Raw genomic sequence first — 4,915 nt, 5'->3', positions numbered from 1 at the left:
GAATGATAAACGTGCACACTTTACAGGGAACATTGGTGCCTATACATGTGTGTTATATATATATATATATATACACACACACACAAACACGTAAGACTAGATATATAAAATTAGCTATGGCTTGACTTCCCACCCTGCACCCCCAACCCACCCCCGCCCACCTCTCTCTGCTCGCCACTCGTCTCTCTGCTGAGAGCAGACAGGGGACTGTGTTGCCTGACAGTAACAGATAAATTACTTTAATTATTGCATACTTTGTAGGCGTCTGTTAAAGGAGAGCATACCTTGAATTCATGCTTCCCTGGATAATCTGACCTTTGTCCCAAAAACCGGGACATTTATGTAATGATCTGACCTTTGTCCCAAAAACCGGGACACTTGTTTAAAATTAAGAGAAGCTTCAGGACACCGGGACAGTCCTCTCAAAAAATGGGACTGTCCGGTGAAATCCGGGACGTCTGGTCACCCTAGCTACAGCATACTCTGTCGCAGGGTAGAGCAGTGACACTGAAAGGCAGAAATGTCTAGGGTAGAGTCTGTTACCTATCGGGCTACAACAGGGTCAAGCTTCTGCCCGCGAAAGCCATGTATGCTCGGGGAAAGTCCATCTCATGTCACCTATGTTGCTGCAAGAGGGGTAGGGCTGGGCCAGGGTCAGTAGGTGTGATACCTCGAATAGGTGGATCGGGCTAGAGGCTCATCAGTCCAAGCCGGTCCCTCTGAAAATGGGCATGGGTAGGAGCAGAGTTGATCAGGCCAGGCAGGTCCTCTACAGTCTGGATAGGCCTGTCGGGGCTGAAACGGTGTTAACCACAGCAGGTTCGCTTTGGGTATTGGGGTCATCTAAAACCTGTGACCAAACACCAAGATTCTGATGGATACAACTACCTGTGGATTCCTCACCTCATGAATACTCCCATGGCGCCAGCATTCGACGGAAATCTTCTTACTAGTCTCTGCACGTCGACGAGGACATCACTCCAGCCCACGCGACGCCGTCTGACGTCATACAGGCAATAAGAGGTCCTCGACGACGTGCGGACGTCAGTTCCCTTTTTTCCGTGCATTCGAAACGGTTATCTTCGAGGGAGCAACTGTTACTCTTGCGGTTACAGTGTATCTTGCTGCGTAGTCTTTCGCTGTGGAAATAATGTCGCAGAGGAAGTCTGGATTTAAGCCTTGTCGTGAGTGTGGAGGCAAGATGTCGGTGACGGATCCTCATTCCGATTGCCTTTGGTGTTTGAGCTCCGACCACGACGTCTCGACTTGTGATTCATGTCAGCACATGAATCCAAAGGCCCTCAAGGAACGTGAGGCGAAGCTGTTTATGGCCAAGTCAAAGGGGAAACATCACAAGAAGTCTTCTTCCCCAAGACATCGGCGTCATCGAGACTCCCGGCGCCGTAGAGAATCTCGGCGTCATTCAAAGGAGACTCGTTCCAGGTCTCCGGATCGGCGCCGAAGGACATGGGAGGTCAGTCCCACGGTTACGCCGCATCCTTCGACGCCGTTGCCCTCTCCGGCGTCTCCAACTTCACCTGGACAGGCGTCGGTGATTGAGGTATTGGAGCCTCAAGTGTTTTCTCCGGCGCAGATGCCGAGGCCGGCGTCGGGGTCGCCTCCGAGACAGGCACCCCAGTATCCGGCTTTTCCCACCCCTGGAGCCGATAGTTCCGCATTCTTGAATGCGATGTATGCCATCTTCCAACAGATGGCTCCAGGGGGTGCTCCGGCGGGGCCTTTGGCCTTTTCTTTGGGTGATCCTGCGCCTCTTCGGCCGGCACCCTTTATGCCCTTTCTCCCGTTTGGGAACGTGGGCTCGGCGCCACTGTCGGTGCCGGTGGCCGCTCCGGTGGCTTCAGAAGGATTGGCCCCGGGGATTTCCATCCCGTCGACGTCGGGATTTCGGCCTGTGACTCCGGTGGGTCCATCTGCTTCAGCTGCTCTTCCGTCGGCGCCGAAGTTACCTGTGGCGCCGGATGCGGCGTCGGTAGCCTCTGAAGATCGGCGCCGATCTTCGACTTCGGCGGAGGCATTGTCGACTCCGCGTATTGAGCAACGACTTCATTCAAGGAGACGTGCTCTCCGTGTATTAGAAGAGCAGGAGTACCAACGAGCCCTAGAGGAAGGAGAGCTAGAGGACTCGGGTGATGGGCTGCGTGGACTGGAGTCGGCCAGTGGGCTGGACACTTCCCCTGAGTGGGACCTTTCGTCCCCGGGGGAATATACTGAGGAGGCTGCTTCCTTTCATGCAGTGGTACGGAAGGCAGCTAGTTTTTTGGACCTGCCTTTGCCGGTGGTGGAGGCAAAACAAAACCTTTTGACAGAGGTGTTACATCCGGCCTCAGCCGCGGCGGAGCCTCTGTTACCATTTAATGACGCTCTGCTGGATCCGGTGTTAGAGGTGTGGAAGAGGCCGGCATCTTCCCCAGCAGTTCACAGAGCCGTGGCCAGGAGGTATCGGACGGCTCCAACTGACCCTGGTTTCCTATCTAGGCACCCTACGCCGGAGAGCATGGTGGTGCAGGCCTCCTGTTCGTCCAAGTCAGCGCCTGGTTCTTTTCCGACGGTGCCTGGGGACAGAGATTCAAAGAAGCTAGAGGCGCAGTCGAAGAAGATTTTTTCATCCTGCAGTCTGGCGTTAAAAGCCACCAATGCAACCTGTATCCTGGGGAGGTATATTCATGCTCTGATGGATGACATTTCCTCTTCGTTTACAGAGCTTCCCCAGGGTCTTTTGGATCTTGTCTCAAATGCCCAGGCTGCTGCGACCCAAATTATCCAGACGGGACTGGATACCACTGACTCGGTAGCCAGGGCAATGGGCACAACTGTGGTGGCAAGGAGACAGGCCTGGCTCCGTAACTCGGGCTTTTCGGCGGATGTACAGTCCACATTGTTGGATCTCCCGTTTGATGGGGACAAACTGTTTGGGGCTAAGGCTGATTCGGCCTTGGAACGTTTTAAAGAAAGCAGGGCCACGGCTAAGTCGTTAGGGCTCCAAGCTCCTTCTTCCACAGCCTCTTCCAGATTCTTCAGGAGGTTTCGTGGATTTGGGCGTGGCTCTTCCTCCTCTTCCTTTCGGGGGAGATATCAGCAACCTGCTTCTTCCCATCGCTATAGATCTTTCAGGGGGAGAGGTAGGGTCCGCACCAGAGGAGCCTCTCAGCAGCACTCTGCCTCTTCCTCATCCTCTGGCGGGGTGCAGCAGGGGAAGCAGCCTTAGGCTTCCACCATTTCCCACTCACTCCTCTCCTGTAGGGGGAAGATTACAGCATTTTTTCACCAAATGGAAGACTGTTACATCGGACACTTGGGTTCTCAGTGTTGTGGGAAAAGGCTACACCCTTCCCTTTCGGGAGTTCCCGCCCCTCATCCCGCCCCGCCCTTCGTATTGTTCAGAAGAACACCTCCTGTTGCTAGAACAGGAGGTGCAAGTCCTCCTTTCAAAGGGCGCGGTGGAGTTGGTCCCGGAGCAGGAAAGGGGTCGAGGAGTTTACTCAAGGTATTTCCTGATTCCCAAGAAGGATGGTCGTTTGAGACCAATTCTGGACCTGAGGATCTTGAATTGGTTCCTCAAGCAGGAAAAGTTCAAGATGCTGACTCTAGCACAGGTGCTTTTGGCGTTGAACATGGAAGACTGGATGGTGTCTGTCGACTTGCAGGATGCATACTTTCATATCCCGATACTCAAGTCACACAGGAAGTATCTCCGGTTTGTGGTGGGATCGCAACACTATCAGTTTGCGGTCCTTCCGTTTGGTCTTACTTCAGCACCTCGAGTCTTCACGAAGGTGATGTCGGTGGTTGCGGCAGAACTCAGAAGGAAGGGGATAGCAGTATTCCCTTACTTGGACGACTGGTTGATCAAAGCCAAGTCCCCGGAGCTTGTGTCGCATCATCTGCAGTCGACAACCCAGTTGTTGTTCGACCTGGGTTTTTCGGTGAACGAGCCCAAATCTCACCTAGAGCCCTCTCAGCGCCTCCTGTTCATAGGGGCAGTACTGGATACAACATTGGGTCGGGCCTTTCCTCCGCCTCAGCGGATTCAAGATATTCAGGATTTGGTTCCAATGTTTCGAAATGGAGCGGTAGTTCCAGTCCTCAAGGTCCTTCGTCTGCTCGGTCTTTTTGCCTCCTGCATTCTGTTGGTCACGCATGCTCGCTGGCACATGAGGGCTCTTCAGTGGTGCCTCCGAAGGCAGTGGTCTCAACACAGAGGGGATCTAGAGGGTACTGTCAAGATCTCCAGAGATGCTGCTGTGGATTTGAAGTGGTACATTGCAAGCAACAATCTTTCACAAGGAAAGCCGTTCCAGCAGTCGCCACCAGTGACCACAGTCATAACGGATGCTTCCACTCTAGGGTGGGGAGCTCATCTGGGGGATCTGGAGATCAAAGGTCTTTGGTCTCCAGAGGAACAGATGTTTCACATCAATCTGTTAGAGTTACGGGCTGTACGTCTGGCTCTCAAGGCCTTCCTCCCTTCCCTTCGTGGTCAGTCGGTACAGGTCCTAACGGACAATACTACCACGATGTGGTACATAAACAAGCAGGGAGGAGTGGGGTCGTACCTTCTCTGCAGAGAAGCTCTTCGACTATGGTCCTGGGCAAAGGACCATCGGATTTGCTTGATAGCAAACCATCTGGCCGGAGTTTTGAACGTGCGTGCGGACAGTCTCAGTCGCCACTTCTCGGCAGACCACGAGTGGCGTCTCCATCCAGATCAAGTCCGTTTAATCTTCCAGAGGTGGGGGTTTCCTCGGGTAGATCTGTTCGCCACTCGAGAGAACGCGCATTGTCCGTTGTTCTGCAGCCTTCAGTATCCGATGCAGGGAGCGTTGGGGGACGCGTTTCAAATAACCTGGTGCGGCCAGTTGCTTTACGCGTTTCCTCCCATACCCTTGATTCCTCG

Source organism: Pleurodeles waltl, chromosome 10, assembly GCF_031143425.1.
Source record: "Pleurodeles waltl isolate 20211129_DDA chromosome 10, aPleWal1.hap1.20221129, whole genome shotgun sequence".
In the NCBI taxonomy this organism is placed as follows: Eukaryota; Metazoa; Chordata; class Amphibia; order Caudata; family Salamandridae; genus Pleurodeles; species Pleurodeles waltl.
Note: the sequence above shows the minus strand (reverse complement) of the source record.